Source organism: Geotrypetes seraphini, chromosome 7, assembly GCF_902459505.1.
Source record: "Geotrypetes seraphini chromosome 7, aGeoSer1.1, whole genome shotgun sequence".
Lineage (NCBI taxonomy): Eukaryota > Metazoa > Chordata > Amphibia > Gymnophiona > Dermophiidae > Geotrypetes > Geotrypetes seraphini.
Genome location: NC_047090.1, coordinates 197,750,833 through 197,769,849, shown reverse-complemented (window position 1 = coordinate 197,769,849; position 19,017 = coordinate 197,750,833). Strand labels below are relative to the sequence as shown.

Below are 19,017 nucleotides of genomic sequence, written 5' to 3'. Positions count from 1 at the left end.
CTAGCTCCTACGTACCTGCAAACACACTTTGTATTCTACAGCCCTAAAAGACAAACCAGAAACAGCTATCTTTTTGCATACCCAAGCATAACCAATTGCAAATACAAAATCTTTCTGGACAGAACTTTCATGCACCAAGCAAACAAACAACAACATTGGCTAGACAGTTACATTAATAAAGCTGAACTGACCTACAATGCTTTTAGAAAACTCATAAAAACTACCTTATTCAACAGATATATCACCTAAACAGAATCTCACCAAACACTGTTTCTTTTCACTTTTCCAATATGCCCTCTGAAATCCTAATTGAACAGCATTTGTAATTTCAGGACCTTTCTTCTAATATGTCCCCTCTGAATCTCTAAACAAACTGTATATTGTAATTTTCGCTGTTTTTTGAAATTTGCGACTTTCTTTACAGGTCCGCTCCGAAATTCTTAGCAAATAGTATGTTTTGTAATTTCAATTTCTTAATGTCTCTGTACTCCTTCTACATATTGTAAATTGCTGAATGTCCAGCAATCTTGAATGTAAACCGCCTAGAAGTCGCAAGATTGTGGCGGTATAGAAGAATAAAGTTATTATTATTATTATTTAGTTCAATGTGGTTCACAGCTTTAAGAAACTGAGAAAATCTGAGAAATTACACATAGTGATAGATTATTACATCCTAATCATGTATTACAGAAATTTATCAAATAAATAGGTTTTCAAGAGTTTCTTGAAATGTTTATACAATACAGTGTTAACTATTAACTGACTAAATTCCTTGTCTCTAATTGCTGCCTGAAACAAGAATAACCTATCAAAAATTTTTTTGTATCGACATTCCTTAACAGAAGGGAAGGTAAAATAAGATAAAAGGCATTGGGACCGTTTTAATATAGCCAATTCAAAGTGATATTTCAGATAATTTGCAGTAAGACCATACAACACCTTGTAGCATAGTGATCCAAATTTGAAAACAACCCTGGCTTCTATTGGAAACCAGTACAGTTTCTGATAAAAAGGAGTAACATGATCTGATTTTTTTCAGGTTAAAAATTAACCTGACTGCTGTATTCTGAATCAATCGAAGTCTACACAAGTTACTCTTGAGACCAGCATAATAAATGATGTTCCAATAATCGAGGGAACTAAGAAGCAAGGACTGCACCAGTAATCTATAAGCAGAGTGGCCAAAGTAGGAACATATGGAGCGTAACTTCCAAAGTATGTAGAAGCACTTCTGGACTAACTGATAATAATAATAATAATAACTTTATTTTATATACCGCAGTACCACAAACAGTTCAGAGCGGTTTACAGTGTAAGAGACTGTACATTTACAGCGAAGATACAATGAGAACTGTACATATTCAGTAAAGGTGTTTAAACAGCGAAAAACAATGTAGATTTACCATGCAGGAGACTGTATATATACAGCAGAGATATATATATATATAGTAGAGAGGCAGTGCGAGAGGCTTATAAAGAACAAAGCAGTGTACAAAACCAATACAGGGTGGTGAATGTCAAGAAGACAACCAGTATCAATTACAGGATGGAGGTATTTGATTATTTGGTGATGAGGGGGTTCAAGAAATTTGTCGTAGAGGAAAGATTTGAGAGATTTCCTGAAGGATGAGTAGGATGGGGCAGATGAGATGAGGGTGGTCAGGCAGTTTGTCCATCTGCCAGCTTGGTATGAGAGAGTTCTATTGAGGAATCTTTTGTGGGTGCATCCCTTTAGGGAAGGGTAGGTAAACAGGTTGGCATTGCGCGTGCGAGTGGTTCCAGGGAACACGAAGTGGTGAAACAGATATATCGGGGACAAGCCAGTTAGGGTTTTGAAGCAGAGGCAGGCGAATTTGAAGATGACTCTCACTTCTATTGGCAACCAGTGCAGTTTTCTATAGTAAGGGGTGATATGGTCTGACTTTTTGAGGCCATAGATTAGGCGGACCGCGGTGTTTTGGATAAGTCTCAGTCGTTTGATGGTTTTCTTGTAGGAGCCCATATAAATTATATTACAGTAATCCAGTGTGTTTAGGATTAGGGATTGGACCAGCAGTCTGAAGGAGGGGAAGTCGAAGTAATGTTTGATTGTACGGAGTTTCCAGAGGGTATAAAAGCATTTTTTGACCTGGGCGTTGGTGTGGTCTTCGAAGGTCAAGCAGTGGTCTAGGATGACTCCAAGGATTTTGATGGTGGGGTTAATAGGGTAAGTTAGGCCATTGAGTTGTAAGGTGGTGTTCGTTAGTTTGTGGTTGGGACTAGCTAGGAAGAGTTTAGTCTTTTCTGGATTTAGTTTCAGTTTGGACTGAGTGGTCCAGTGTTCGACCATGGTAAGTACTGATGCGATGTGTTGCTCTGTTTCTTGTGAGAATGAGTGGATGGGGATGACAATTGTGATGTCATCTGCGTAGATGTAGGATTTCAGCTTTCGGTCAGATAACATGTGTCCCAATTAAGTCATGTAGATATTGAATAGGGAAGGTGATAGGGGGAGCCTTGTGGAACTCCACAGGGGTTGGACCAGGTGTGGGAGTAGGTTCCTTCGTGGTGTACTTGGTATGTGCGGTTTTTTAAGAAGCCTGTGAGCCAGGTTAGTACCTGTCCCGAAATGCCTATGGTATCGAGGTAGTTGAGCAGAATGTCATGGTCTACCAGGTCAAAGGCACTACTGAGGTCGAACTGGAGTATTAGGGCACTATTTCCTTGTGAGAATAGTTGGAGGAGGTAGTCAGTTAGAGATGCTAGAACGGTTTCCGTGCTGCAGTTAGTGCGGAATCCAGACTGGGAGTCATGAAGGATGTTAAATTTTTCGAGGTAAGACATGAGGTCCTGGTTTACAAGGCCTTCCATAATCTTGAGGAAGAAGGGTATGTTGGCAATGGGTCTGTAGTTGGTGGTTGTGGATGGTGGTTCTTTGGGGTTTTTGATGGTTGGAGATATGAGGATGTGGCCAAGTTCTAGCGGGAAGTAGCCAGTGGACAGGCAGAGGGTAATCCAGTTGAAGAGCTCTACTTTGAAGGGGGGAGGGGCTATTTTCATGATGGAGGGTGGGCAGTTGTCTAGAAGGCAGTTTGATTTGGCATATTTAGTATACAGCTCTAGGAATAGGTTCCAGTCTGGGTTCTCAAAGCGGTTCCAGGTCATATCGGTGATGATACCTTCATTGTTTGGGGTAGGCAGAAGGGTTGATGGGCTGGTGCTTATTGTTGCGAGAGAGGTTTTTAAGTTATGAATTTTGTTGGCGAAGTAGTCAGCTAGGTTTGTTGGGGAGGGTGGAAGGTCTGTGGGGGAGCTTTTATATGAGTTGATATCAAATAAGGAGTTGATAAGTCTGAAGAGTTTATTGCTGTTTAGGGTTGGGGTGTTGATTGATTGGGCATAATATTTGGAGCGTTTCTCCTTGATCATTTTTTTGTATTCGATAACTTTAGTACGCCAGGCATATCTATCTGTATCTGTGCCAGATTTGCACCAGATTCTTTCTAGTGTGCGTACTTCTCGTTTCAGGGCTAGTAGGTTGGCGTCAAACCAGTTGGCAGATGAGCGGTGTTTTTTCTTATAGGGTTTCAGTGGGGCCATGTCATTTAGAACCTGGGTGCTGAAGTTGTTCCAGCCTGGGAGGAAGTTGGGGTTTGGGTCTGTGGTGGTTATTGGGTTGTAGTGGGACCAGAATTTTTCAGGGTTTAGTTGACCTCTAGTCCATATTGTTGTTTTTTCTTTGTGGGTAGTTCTTGGAATCCTTTGGCTTTGTTTTTTGAGCCAGTGTAAGTTAAAGTTGCATCGGAGGTGATCTGACCAAGGGGTGAAGGTCCAGGTTTCGTCTTTGAAGCTTATGCTGGGGGGGGCAGGGGAGGAATGGGAGGAATTGGGGAGGAATGAGATCAGTTCTAAGTGATGTCCTTTGGTATGTGTTTTGGTTGGGGGTGGTTTAGAGTATCCTAGGGATGTTAGGAAGGAGAAAAGATCTGAAACAGAGTTCTCTGCCTGTTCCAGGTGTAGGTTTACGTCGCCAGCAAGAAGGGTGTGGGTGCCGGCAGTGGAATTTGCGAGGAGGAATTCATAGAGATCTTCTTTAGCTTGGTTCCATTTGTTAGGGGGGGGGGGTGTAGAATACTGTTATAGTCAGGTAATCTTTGCAGTCTGCTTTGGATAGTTTGCAGGAGAGGATTTCCAGGTCTTTGGTCATTTTGGAATCTAGGGTTTGGAATTGGAAGTGGTCTTTGAGGATTATAGCTAGGCCACCTTCTCTCCTGGTATGTCGTGATAGCGGAATGATTTTGTAGTTTGCAGGGAGTAGGTCTCCAATGATGATGTCCTGATTACTGAATTAAACCTTATGCTTATATACCGCATCTTCTCTATAGAGATAGAGCTCGGCACAGTTTACAAGAGTTTTGAAGAAAGGAAAATATAATAAGAATTAGTGATTATATAGAGAGCAGCGGAATTTACATTTTTGAAAATAGCCATATTTTCAAATGTTTTCGAAATAATTGGAAAGAGCCCAAGTTACGCAGCTGGACAGGAAAATTATTCCAAAGCTCAGTGATTTTAAAGTAAAGAGATTTCCCTAATTTTCCAATATAGATAATGCCTTTTAATGAGGGGAAAGATAATTTAAGCTTTTGGATAGATCTGATAATATCAGGTCTCGCAGAATTCCAGGATAGAGGAATTAAAGGAGGAAGAGTACCATTCAAGATCTTAAATGTTAGGCAGGCACATTTAAAGTAAACCCTAGAGATTACTGCGAGCCAGTGAAGTTTTAACAAAAGCGGGAAAACATGATCAAATTTGCTTTTTGTAAAGATCAACCTAGCTGCAGTATTCTGGATCTGTTGAAGTCTTTGAAGACTTTTCTTGGTTAGACTTAAATACACTGCTATGGCTCGGCCCAAAATTGGATTGTCTCCCTAGTTCTGTAGTACTGGCTTCTGGATCCTCCCTACAAATTGAGTTTTCTGCTAAGATCCTAGGAGTCCTCCTCGGCTCCTCACTTTCCTTCAAGGATCAAATCAACTCTGTGATTAAGAAATGCTTTCTCAACTTACGCATGCTGAAGAAGGCGAGACCATTTTCATCAACACCATTTTTCCATTTTGGTTCAGTCGATTATTTTATCTCACCTTGACTATTGTAATGCCCTTTACCTCACTATTACAAAAACCTGTCTTTCTAGACTACAATTGCTCCAGAATAAAGCTGCTAGATTGATTTTCAGGAAATGCAAGTTTGATCATGTGACCCCACTGCTTTATAATCTCCACTGGCTCCATATATATTTTAGAATCCAGTTTAAATGTGCCTGTGTCACTTTTAAAATCCTCTGTGGTATTTTTACTCCCCTAGTTCCTTTATCTTGGAGCTCTTATAGATTCTCTTTTGCAAGGGGTGATCGACAATTCAAGCTGTCCTGTCTATCTAGTAAAGGTATTAATAGAATCAAGACTCTTGGTCAGTCTCTGACTTTTAAGTTTACTCAACTTTGGAACAACCTTCCACTTCGCTTAAGAAGTTCTGGTTCCCTTCCTTTTTTTCGTAAGTTTCTGAAAACCATTCTGTTTACTAAACATTTTGGAAACTAATCTTTCTTGATAATTCTCTATATGCCCTTATTGGCCTAACTTAATCATTGTAAACCGAGTCGAGCTTTCCTGGATTGAAGTCTCGATATACAAGATGAAGCATTAGATTAGATTAGACCGAATTACAATAATCCAACCTCAAAAGAATAATTGATTGTACAAGGACAGCATATGGAGACTAAAGAAACATTTTTTTAAATCAGAGAATTAAGATGGTCATTAAATGAAAGTGTTGAGTCTATAATGACACCCAAAACTTTACTTGAGAATTCAATCTGCAGTGAAGATCCTGAAGGCCATGAAATGGACGAAGGTAGTTGATCTAATTGTGGGCCAAGCCAAAGTATTTTTGTTTTGGATTCATTCAGCTTCATTTGCACAGTAAGGGCCCAAGATTGAAGTTTCATTATATATGCTATTATATTCTCAGCGAGGTTTGTGAGATTTGAATCTATCTCAAGAAGGACAAAGATGTCATCTGCATATTGTGACAAACCCAGCACCAGCACTAGTTCGGTCCCTAATAGGATCGGGTGCAGAAGAGCTGATCAGATTGATTCTGGCGCTCAACTTGAGGCTGACCTCCCTTGCCCCTATGATCAGAGCAGTAGTGATCTGGAGCAGAGGCAGGCAGACTGGCAACAGCAGCCTCCAGGCTTTAGGGCAGCTAGAGAAGCCACAAGGGATATAGCTGCATTAGATAAACCCAGGCAGAGAAAAGCTGCTTTAGAGCCAAAGCCCATCCCCCGCTACAGGCTGAAGGGGATTGGCTCTGAGCTGTTTAAAAGCAGGCTGAGACAAGCAGCAGGAGGAGGAGCGAGTGACCAGGGCGAGTCACTCCCACAGCCCAAGGCAGGTGAGGAGCTGTGGAGCAGAGCAGCAGAGATAACCGTGCCAGATTGGCCCATGCAGGATTTGGAAGAAATCCTCCCCACTTCAAACTTCCAGAGTCCAGATTGTGTGGAAAGCATGGAGGTACAAGTAGCTGGCCCTATGCTAGAGAGCCAGACAGAATGTATGGAAACTGAATGAAGAAAGTGAGTAACTGGGAAACCATTAGTGGTTTGTGGTTTTTTTTCCCTTTTGCCTATGTTTTTCTGCTGTGCAAACCAAGCCTGAAGAATGTGTTATATGTTTGGGCTTTATGAGTATGTTTGAGTTTAAGAATAATACTTACCTGAATCCTAAACTATTGGATTGGTTTAGAGTCCAGTTTGGGAACAAGAAGCTCAAGATAGAACCTTTAAATTGGTGTTTTGAACTTTGGAAAATCCTGCCGTGGCTCCCGTTCCTGAGGAGCTAATTAGCTTATCTCTCTCAGCTGTGTGTTTTGCCTGCACGAGGGAGCTGAGGGAAAAGCTGAACTGTTGCAAGAGTGTGCTGTAGCTATATTGCCTAAAGAGTTTGGTTTAATTTGGATTTACAGCAAAGGTTTATTTCAAACTTTATTTGGCTGCTGAAATCTGCTGTTACATGCCTCTGATATTAATACTGAGAGAAAGTTTGAATTATGAGTGAACACCAGGGTAAAGCAATCCTGAGTCAGAGCACATGATTCCAGGAATAACCAACTACAGGAAGTTGCTGTTTTGTTAAAGCTTTATTTTTGCAATTAACTTTATTTTGGAAAACATGCAAAAGTGTTCTTTATTTTATGTTATATCTTTTTGACCATCTGGTCAGAATAAACATCATATTCCTATTTGAAGAACTTGGTTTCACTGGTGATATTTGGAAACTCTTTGCTTGCCTTGTCTCTCATAGGCCTAGGCGGTCGCCTAGAGCCACCTGAAAAGTCCTGAAGGTACCCCTGGTTAGAGGGGACACGCCAGAATCCTTGTGTTTGTCACACGACAGCCCGCCGCTGCAGAGGGTTTGTGACAATATGTCATCTTATGATTCTCAATCTGGCTTTCGACCACAATACAGCACGGAGACATTACTCGCTTCCCTTTTGTATTGTTTGCACAATCTGTTTAGTAGGGAGTAGTGGTGCCTTAATAATGCAGTTTGACCTAAGCTGTGCATTTGATCCGATTAGCGTATTCTTTCATAGATAAATCTGAATCTAATGTGATTCCTAAGATCTTAATAGTCAAAGGGTAGGAAATTCTGTTTATTAATACATCCTGAACATTGGTCTTTTTACAAGGGGTTGCATAGAAAAATTTTGTCTTATTCTTGTTAAGTTTTAATTTAAATTCCAGCATCCAATGTTCTATAACCAGCAGTACTGCAGATATTAACTGAGATATTTGTGAGAGTGTATTTGAAACAGGGATTACTGCAGTTATATCATCAGCATAACTGTAGTAATTGACATTCAGGTCTGGATCCAAGAGAACTCAAATAAACATGAAAAAATAGAGGAGAGAGAGGGGAGCCCTGCGGAACTCCACATCGGTTACTCCATATATTAGAAAGAGCATCCCCAAAACGCACTTGGTATGTGCGTGTGGTTTGAAAATCCTGAAACTAATTGTAAACCTTGCTGGAAATTCCAATCCCGTCCAACTTTTCAACAATATGTCGTGATCTACCAGATCGAATGCACAGGTTAGGTCAAACTGCATTATTAAGGCACCACTACTCCCTGCTAAACAGATTGTGCAAACAATCCAAAAGGGCAGTGAGTAATGTCTTTGTGCTGTATTGTGGTCGAAAGCCAGATTGAGTATCATATAAGAGTGAATGTTGTACCTAATATTCCAATAGTTGCCATTGAACTAGACTTTCCATAATTTTAACAAAGAATGGAATAGAGGCTATTGGCCTGTAGTTTGATGGTTATCCTAGGACAAGCGGGCAGCTTATTCTCACCTGTGGGTGACGTCATCCACAGAGCCCTGTACGGACAGTGCTAAAATTTACTGTTACTTTAAGTATTAGGGAAACACAGCAGATTATTGAACTTGTAAGGATGGTCACATGCTACATGAAGTGCTAATGGACACTGCTTCTATGGAACTAGGGGGAGGGAGGGAGAGAGGGAGGGGATTGGTTTGTGCACATATTAGAGAATTTAGTTTGCATTTCTGTATGATATTTCTGGCACCTTTTTTGGTAATACTTAATAAATATATTTAATCATAAGCTTTAGGGAAACTTCAAGACTGCCCGCACTGCACAAGCTTAATTGATGTCTATGCTGTTTCCCTATTTTCTTTGAATCCCCTTCCTCATATACTCCCCTTCCTTATATACTTACTTTCTTTGTTTTTCTGTCCTATAATTGATGTTGTTCTTCCCCTGTTTCTTTGTTATCCATTTGAAAGGTCACTTGGACACACAAAGACAGGCGTGAAGAAGGTACAAGAGTTTTATTTACAGCATGCCGGACCCTTGTGCAGTGAACAGCCTGCTTACAAGAGTGTTAGAAACAGGAAATGCACGGACTTTTATGCCCTTTTCACTAAGCATATGCAAACTAATATATGCAAAAACTACAATTTTCATTTGTTACTTCTATAACTTTTCTACAATTATTATTGGTCCTAAGCCAGCACTTATGATAGGTTCAGGGGTACAACTTATAGTCCTATAGGAAACTAGTTCATTTATCTGCTTATCTAAACCTTGCAGTTCTAAATGTTACATGTTCAGGAGGCAGGGTACATCATGGCTCAAACTCTTGTTTAGCTTACAATGTGGTAAGGCAGGGACATACATTTCAGGCGGATGATGTCAGTAGATTATACACTGTTTCCAGCTATGTAGGCCAGAGCAGTATTTCAAACAACAGTTAAACATTTCATGACCCTACAATCCCACCTTTCAGGCTGGCGTACCTAAGGAGCCAAGCCTGACAAAATAAAGTTAGGGGTCAGGAAAGTCGGGGTTCCCAGTGGGTAAGGGATGATACTGGGAGCGGGCAAGAGCCATTGCAGCAGTGGAACGGTTGACAGCAGAGTCCACAGTGCGGTGAAGAAACTTCATGGCCAGTGGGACCAAACAAGGTAGACAACATAGTACCAGGGAGGACAAAGCAGTTATCAGCAGAATTGTTTTCAGGGTCATACCAGACGGTAACCAAGAGTCCAGGGAACCAGAGAACCAGTCCATATTGAGGCCATGCCAGGTTTGAACAGGAACATGAGCCAGCTTGGTGATGCGGTCTACAACTTCCTCAATCACTTTACCATCATCATCAAGTTCAAGGCAACAGTTGGAAAGGTTGAATTTACCATAGACACCCCCTTCAGCAGCTAGTAAATAGTCCATAGCTAGACAATTCTGATAAATAGCAGTGTGCATTTTAGCATTCGCTCTGCCAATGGTACTCAAAGCTCGGGCGGTCTCATTAGTTATCAGTTCGAATACAGCTTGTAGTCGAATAATGCGGTTTAGTATGTAGATTGGGGTCCGATAGCCCCAGGTGCCATCTTTGGCCCATGTGGCAGGTCCGTAAAGAGCAACGATCCGTTCAGGAGGCCAGTCATCTCCCCATTCACCTATTTTAAGGGAATTAGTGGCAGTAGACCGCTTTTGGCGACCCCTGTTGTTGAATACAGGAGCTCCCAGGTGTTCACCATCAGCCAGCGGTAACAGGAAGAAGCTGGGGCAGATCATGCCGAGTACATGAGTTCCAGTCCAATTTGCTGGCAACCAGGAGTATGCAAATAAGCCGCAGAGCCAGTATCGACCATCAGGGGCTGGCCAGTGATCATAGGAGATACCATTGAGCAGATTCTGGAGAGGACTACCTGGCAGAGTGGAGGTGAGGTTGCCAGGCCAGGGAGTCCAGGTAGCTGTTGTGGCATTGAAGGACCAGAGTGAGGTACATTTGAGGTGTCCGACTTGAACATTGAAGGGACCATCAATCCGCTGGAGGCAGTTAGAGGCAATAATGGAGGTCCGCAAAGTCCATCGAGGAGCCCGAGGAGTGGAAGCAAAAGTAAGGTTCTGTATAGATAGGCTTAACATGTCCAACTGTTCTGCCTCCCATGGCCATTGCTCACCCATATTAGTGCCACCACAAACAAAACAATTGTTAATATTAAGGGTTTGTCCAATAGCCTCAGCAAACTGTATAAACAAGTTTCGAGTAACTGCTGGAATTTCAATGTCTACTTTCATGTTTTCAATGTTTACTTTCATGTTTTCATAAAACTGAGGAAATACAATGGAGTGATGTACTGGTGCTCGGGGTCGGGTCACTACGTCGATGTATAGGTCTGCACCTGGGTCAGACCCTTTGGCTGAAATTCTAAACCCAATACGCCCTTTCACATACTCTAATTGCTGATTCCACTTTTGGGGTTTCATGATAGTGAAGGAAACTGTGTTGCAGGCCCCTACCGGGCAGGTAGGGCATAGGCATAGGACACCTTGACTGCTGTAGGGGAAGAAATGAGGACAGTGAAAGGGCCTGTCCACCTAGGTTTCAGGGGGTTTGACTTCCAAGTTTTTAGCCATACCGTATCCCCAGGGATGTATCCATGGACTTGTGTAGCTATCAGTAGTGGGGCTCTTTCCAAGACCCATTTGTGGAGCTCTTGAAGGGCCTTAACTAAAGATTGGACCAGACTCTGGAGGATATCTGATCGCAGAGTAGCAAAGGAACCAGGATCTGGATTCACAATGGGTGGTGGCCGGATGAACATGAGCTCAAATGGGGACAATTTAGTGGATTTAGATGGGGTGCATCTAATCTGAAATAGGACAGAGGGCCGCAGGACAGGCCAGGACAGATTGGTTTCTTCAATTCGTTTTGTGAGAAGGATCTTAAGAGTTCTATTCATTCTTTTGACCTGACCAGAGCTCTCAGGATGGTAAGCAGTATATAACTTCCATTCAATTTGGAGAGCCTGAGCAGTTTGTTGGACAACATCGGCAATGAAAACGGGGCCGTTGTCACTGCCTATAGAAACAGGGAGACCAAAGCGCGAAATTATGTCATTTAGGAGGTGTTTGGTTACTTCCCTGGCGCCTTCAGTGCGAGTAGGGAAGGCTTCAACCCATCTAGTCAGGGTGTCTGTAAAGACTAGAAGGTGAAGTAGGCATGTGGGTGAAGTCTACAGACAGAAACTGCATCGGATATGTTCCAATGGGTTGGTGTCCAGGAGGTGACAGTCGTCTGGTTGGGGAATTTATTCTAGAACAGACAACACACTGTCGGACCTTATTCCGGACTAGCTGATCAAGGTGATTGATAAAGAAATGTCTCTTGAGAGTCATTTTCATAGCGGGTTCTCCAGAGTGTGCCAAATCATGGCATCTTTTGACAATCGTGAGGGCCAGGTGTTGAGGAATGAATATGAGGGTACCTGCTGTGCTCGCGTTTGAAGTATCAGTGTGTGGGTCTGGATTGGCACTTGAATTGGCGCATATTTGTATCCATCCCCCTTTCAGGACAGACTGGCTCGAAAAAGTGCGGGCCCAAGTCTGTTCCTGAGAAGTGTACTGGGGTGTAAGGGTGTCCAGAAAAGGAATGATGGTGTACAGAGGAGCCGAAGGAGGGGGGCAGAGGCTGGCAGCTCGGGCTGTGCGGTCGGCAAGGGCATTGCCGCGTGAGACGAGATCAGTGACACGACGGTGGGCTCGACAGTGCATAACCGCGACACGGGAGGGCAATTTGACAGCCTCGAGGAGGTCAAGAATGAGGGGAGCATGATGGATCAAGCGGCCGGAGGCTGTAATGAAACCTCAATGTTTCCAGATGGCCCCATGGGCATGCAAGGTAAGGAAAGCATATTTGGAGTCAGTGTATATGTTGCAAGACTGAGAGGCAGAGTGGCACAGGGCAGAAGTGAGGGCATACAGCTCAGCTTCTTGGGCGGAAGTGCCAGAGGGCAGAGGGCCCATGAGTAAAGGGGAAGTGGCAGAGACTACTGCATAACCAGCGATACGGGTACCAGAAGGGGTGACAGACGAACTGCCATCTGTGAAAAGAGTGAGATCAGGGTCTCGAAGTGGGATATCAGTGAGATCAGGACGGGAAGAATAAACTAAGTCAACGGTGTCAAGGCAGTTGTGCACGACCGGCTTGGAAGAGACAGGGAGGAGAGTGGAGGGGTCAAGGAGTGAAGAGACAATAGAGACCAGAAAGGTTTTCACAAAGAAGGGCTTGGTATTTAAGGAGGCACTTATTCGTGAGCCACAAGGAGCCTTTATGTTCTAGAAGAGAGGTCACACAGTGTTGGCCAAAAGTGAGTTTGTTAGCGTGCTGTAAGAGATCTGAGACAGCGGCAATTGCCCGAAGGCAGGGAGGCCACCAGGCAGCAACAGGATCCAATTGTCGAGAGAGATAGGCAATGGGCCTACACCAGGAACCAAGGAACTGGGTAAGGACTCCGGCTGCGATACTGGATTTTTCATGAACATAGAGCTGGAAAGGTTTGGAGGGGTCAGGAAGGCCAAGGGCAGGAGCCTGAGTCAGAAATTTTTGGAGGCAGCGGAAAGACCGCTCCTGAAGTTGAGTCCAGACAAAAGGGGCTGAGTCAGCGCCTTTGGTGGAATCATACAGAGGGCGGGCAATAGTAGAGAAATCAGGGATCCAGATACGACAATATCCGGCGATACCGAGGAAGGCACGCAGGGCTTTGCGAGACAACCTGGACACGGGTGTGGGGAAGGGACCTGGTACCCTGGGAAATATGAAACCCAAGATAGGTGACACGAGGAAGGCACAACTGAGCCTTCTGGAGAGACACACGATAACCGCAATGGAGAAGAAACTGAAGGAGAGAGCGAGTGTCCTCCTGACAGGCAGAGGTAGATAGAGAGCAGAGAAGAAGATCATCAACGTACTGCAAGACTTGGGAATCAGATGAAGGGGAGAAATTGGCAAGGTCTGAAGCAAGGGCTGTGCTGAGTAGAGTGGGGCTATTTTTAAAGCCCTGGGGTAGACGGGTCCAGGTTACTTGGGAGGTTTGTCCAGTGGAAGGGTTTTCCCATTGGAATGCAAAAATTGGCTGACTGGAAGGGGCTAACCGACAGCAAAAGAATGAATCCTTGAGATCCAAAACAGTGAAGTGGGTAGTTCCAGGGGGAACCAATCCCAACAGGGTATAAGGATTAGGGACAGTAGGATGGATGTCCTCTACAAGACGGTTGACAGCACGGAGGTCCAGGACGGTAATCGGGGGGCGGGGGGGGGGTCACTGGGTTTTAAAACTGGAAAGAGGGAGTATTCCAGGGTGATTTGCAAGGAACCAAAAACCCACAATCTAGCAAACGAGACAAATGGATGTGTATTCCCTGGAAAGCGGACTGGGATATGCGGTACTGCTTGATAGAGACCGGACTGGCAGAAGCCTTGAGGATAACAACAAAGGGTGGGATGCCCAAACAGTCGAATCATGGCCCTCAAGAAAATCAGGTACAGAGAGTGGGGGTTTGCTTGTCATGGGTTCCGACAATAGAGAACAGAGGAGGTGAGGGAGCAGCGGAGCGGTCAGGAATGAGTGTGAGGTTTGCAGAAGGGAGGTCCATAGTCAGATCGTGAGAGGACAGATGAATAGTGGCTCCCAAGCGCTGGAGAAGGTCCCGACCAAGCAAGGGGACAGGACAAGAGGGCTTGTACACAAAGGAATGTGGTATGGAATGACCGCCAATGCGAACCGAAACAGGTTCAAGGATAGGGACAGAATCAGAAGAGCCAGTTGCACCCATAATGGAGATAGATTTGGAAGAACACTTACTGAGAGGGCGGGTCAGAACTGAGTGTTTGGTGCCGGTGTCGACCAGCATAGAGATAGAGTGGTCCCCTATACGGACATTGACCAAGGGCTCATGGGAACTGAGCGAGTAAGTTGGGAACAATCCGGAAAGTCCCTGGTACTTACTGTGAGCCGGTCTATCTCAGTATTCAGTTTCAGAGTCAGAATGAAAGGATACCAAACCAATAGTAGGTTGGTCCGTAGTTTTAGCCTGGCAGGTACGTGGCTTGCTTGGACACTCGTTCTTCCAGTGACCCTCCTCTCCTTGCAATAAGCACACTGATCCCGTTCCAAATCCTTACGGGGTCCTGTTCTCAGGTTGGAACCCCGCAAGTTTTGAGAGGCCAGATGAATGGGGGGGGCGCTTGGAGCGAGGCTCAGAGTTTCGGGCAGGGGGCTGGTTACTTGTGAAAGTATTTTATTTATTTATTTAGATTTTTATCCCGTCCTCCCAATAGCTCAGAACGGTTTACAAATGAACATACACAGTGCGGAGTAGCTAGACATATAAGTGGTACAACAGGTTTAGTGATTGGATTTATAGTTTTTGGAGAGAATTAAATACAGGCAGATTAAGCAGAGAGAGAGAAGGGGGAAATACAGTAGTTTAGTTTAAGGAAAGTTATAAGCGTATAGGTGCAATTTGTTAGTGGATAGAGTAAGAGAGGGTCGTACTGGAATTTCGGGAAGGTGATAGGAGAGTGGAGGGTGGGGCCTAAGGGGGGGAGAGACAGAGGAGATCTTTAATTGAAGAGGAGGGTCTTTACCGATTTACGGAATGTTAATAATGTGTTCTGTTGTCTAAGTTGGGGGGGGAGTTGGTTCCAGAGGTGTGGGATGAAGTGGCTGTAGGATCGTTTGTGGGCAGTTTCTGTGAGCAGGGATCTTCCGGGGGGGATGCATAGGCGTATCTCTGACTTTGAGTGGAGGGTGCGAGTGGGGTTGTAGATGGGAAGTTTGGATTTTATGTAGGAGGGGGTGGTGGAGTAGATTCTCTTGTGGGCAATTGTCAGGGCTTTGAAAGTACAGCGTTGGCTAATTGGGAGCCAGTGTTCAGCATGGAGTGCCGGGGAGATGGAATCGTGGTAGTTGAGGTTGTGTAGGAGGCGGATGGCTGCATTTTGGACCCGTTGGAGGCGTTTGATATTATTTTTGGTTAGTCCATTAAATAGGGAGTTACAATAATCCATTCTGGAGAGGACATATGCGTATAGGAGTTGGGCGAGGTCTGGTGTGGAGATGTAGGGTTTGATCCTTTTCAGTTGGCGAAGGTAGTAGAAGGAGGTGGAGACTACTTGGGATATGTGGTTGGATAAGGATAGGTGTCCGTCTAGGGTTACTCCCAGGCTGCGAACTTGATCTGCTGCCGTTAGTCGAGTGGAATCCCATGTTAGTGTAGGTCGTAGGTATTTGGTGTTTTTGTTTCTGATCCATAGGAGTTCGGTTTTGGAGGCGTTAAGTTGAAGCTTGTTGTTTGACATCCAAGTTTTCATGTCAGTGAGGCAGAGTTCGAGGTTAGCAATTTGGGATGGCCGGTTTTTGCCTAAGGGGAGGACCAGCTGGATGTCATCTGCATAAGAGTGGATTTTGATTTTATATTTTTGCGCTATATCGATGACGGGTTTGATGTAGAGATTGAATAGGAGGGGGGATAGAAGGGCACCTTGGGGAACGCCATATTTGATAGGCTTAGGGTTAGATTTATGTGTCCCTAGTAGGACTGTTTGGGTCCTTTGGTGAAGGAAGGAGGTGATCCATTGGAGGGCTGTGTCTTTGATTCCGAGGTCGTGGAGCTTAGATGTGAGTAAGTGGTGGTCAACTGTGTCGAAGGCAGCGCTAAGGTCAAGTAGGACTAGAAGGGCGTCGTTGCCTTTGTCCAGTATTGACCAGCTGTCGTCGATGATATCAAGGAGAACAGATTCTGTGCTGTGGCCCTTACGGAAGCCGGATTGGGCTGGGGATAGGGCAGCTTGTTCTTCAATGAAAGGGTGTAGGCGGTGGAGTACAATTCGTTCAAGGAGTTTGGAGACAATTGGGAGGTTGGAGACTGGGCGATAGTTGCCAGGTTCATTAGGATCAAGGGAGGGTTTTTTGAGAGTGGGCTTGATAATAGCTGATTTCCAGCTGAGGGGGACAGTTCCAGTAGTTAGAGAGGTGTTAATGATGGGGAGGATGGATTCTGCCATGGCGTCTCCGGCTATTGCAAGGAGGTCCGCTTTGCGCTGGAGAAGCTTATCAGCCTCTCGCCGGTTGGCGCTGTCCCGATTCATGAAAACACATTGGGCAATCTCAAGTTGCTGGACAGTGTTCATGCCTGCGAACCCATCCTGCTTCTGGAGTTTCCTACGGATATTAGGTTATGTCTGGCTCACAAATGAGGTATTAACCATACGGAGGTTTTCAGGTTTTTCTGGGTCAAAGGGAGTAAAGGTACGGTAGGCATCACAGAGACGTTCATAGAATGTGGCTGGGGATTTATCAGGCTTTTGGAGAACCTCAGATACTTTGGAAATGTTGGTGGGTTTCCGAGAAGCCAACTGGAGACCCTCAAGGATATACTGGCGGTGCCGCATAAGGAAAGTATTATGAGTGGTGTCATTGGGGTCCCAATTAGGGTCCTGAGAAGGGAAATGGTTATTAATCCAGTTGGGATCGGCTGCATCTGCATCCGCCTGGGCCTTTGTAAGGGATTCTTGCAGAACCCGTTTACGTTCTTCGGTATTTAGGAGACAGAGAAGTAGTTCATGGCAATCTGACCACATGGGGCGGTGTGTGTGAATGATGGACGTAATAAGGTCAATAGTTGCCTGTGGCCGCTCTGAGTAAGGGGGACAATGGGATTTCCAGTTATATAAATCAGTGGTGGTGAAAGGCTGATATGCAAGGCTAGGATGGTCTAGGATGCCCGGCGGCATCCGGTGGATTGGCAACAGGAACCTGGCGAAGGGGCATGGCCAGATCTGTAGCCTCCAGAGTCTCCTGTTTCATTTGTCTTCTCATGGGAACTATTTGAGGAGGATCAGGTCTCAAGCAATGGCTGATAGGTGAATCATCAGAAAGAGAAAGAGAGTCCAGAGGTGGATAAAGGACTGGGGAGGACAGAATGTCATGAGCTGGGCTATCAGCCTGGGCTCGGGAAGGGGAAGGGGAGTTGTACAGGCTGGGAAACAGAAGGCTGAGCAAGGGAGACAGAACTGGATTGGGTATGGGCTGTGGTATTGCCGAATAAGAAGGAGGAGCGGTAGGTATTTCAAGTATGTCAATTGAAGGGTCAGACTCAAAGAAATGAGTAGGACGATAACGCTCATTGACAGTCTTCCTGAGGGTGAGGACTTGGGACTGGAGTTTCTTGGGTACAGGAGAGAAAAGCCAAGAAGGCTTGCTGCGGACTAAGTCTAACCAACTATCTATATAGGGGAATTGATCAGGATGGCCAGTCTTAGGGTGGGTTACTATGATAAAAACCTGATGGGTTATGTCCTCTTCCAGGGAGCCAGAGGGGGGCCAGCCCACACCAAACGTCAGCCATTCTAACTGGCACAGACGAATAAGGGTTGATTTTTTTAAGTGTAGTCCCATAATCAGAGCCAAATCCCTTTTAAAAATTAACTAACATTATATCAAGGGGGTCCCCATAGGTAGACTGACATCCCCCCATTGTGCAATGGAGGACAAAAACACTTCCCTGTATTCCTGGCCCTGTCCATCTCCAGACTAGGAAAACGCAGTACTAACAGGTCCGCACTCGCTTCGTCTCAAAGACTTCTCAATCACACACAATACACACGTCAGTAATATCTGTTATCCAAAACAGTGAAACACAGGTCCTATATTTCCTCCCCGCGACTTCAGCGACGGATCAAGTGGCTTACTAGGCAGGAGAAAAGAGACAGAATAGGAATGATCAATTCCTACTTACCAGATGGTTGCCACTCCAGGACAGAATTAAACTGATACAGATTCTTGTACTTTAAACTGAGACTGGATAAGTCAGTTGAAGTGGTCGAACTTCCTGAGGTCTGCCAACCCCAAAAGAAGGCTGCCAGCTAAGCAGACTAGTCAGCTGTAGGACCAGAAACAAGTGACCAATCGAGTGACCAGTGGTCAAGAGACCTTCAAGTCCCTGTTCAGGCGCCAAATGAAAGGTCACTTGGACACACAAAGACAGAGACGTGAAGAAGGTACAAGAGTTTTATTTACAGCATGCCGGACCCTTGTGCAGTGAACAGCCTGCTTACAAGAGTGTTAGAAACAGGAAATGCACGGACTTTTATGCCCTTTTCACTAAGCATATGCAAACAAATATATGCAAAAACTACAATTTTCATTTGTTACTTCTATAACTTTCTACAATTATTATTGGTCCTAAGCCAGCACTTATGATAGGTTCAGGGGTACAACTTATAGTCCTATAGGAAGCTAGTTCATTTATCTGCTTATCTAAGCCTTGCAGTTCTAAATGTTACATGTTCAAGAGGGCAGGGTACATCATGGCTCAAACTCTTATCTATTTAGCTTACAATGTGGTAAGGCAGGGACATACATTTCAAGCAGATAATGTCAGTAGATTGTACACTGTTTCCAGCTATGTAGGCCAGAGCAGTATTTCAAACAACAGTTAACTATTTCATGACCCTACATTTCTAGTCTGTTTTTTCTTTGGAAGTGATGAGAAAGACAATAGATTCTATGAATAGGAGACATGGTGAGCTTGGGTAAATATGGATAGTGCATTTAAGCTTTGCTGAACTGCTTTCTTGTAATGGAGATGT

At 44.5% G+C, this 19,017-nt stretch overlaps 1 protein-coding gene across 6 annotated transcripts in view; it reads left to right on the top strand.

Moving 5' to 3' along the window:
- ZNF410 (zinc finger protein 410) overlaps positions 1–19,017 on the top strand; it is a 224,336-nt gene that overhangs the window by 102,489 nt on the left and 102,830 nt on the right. The window lies entirely within an intron of this gene.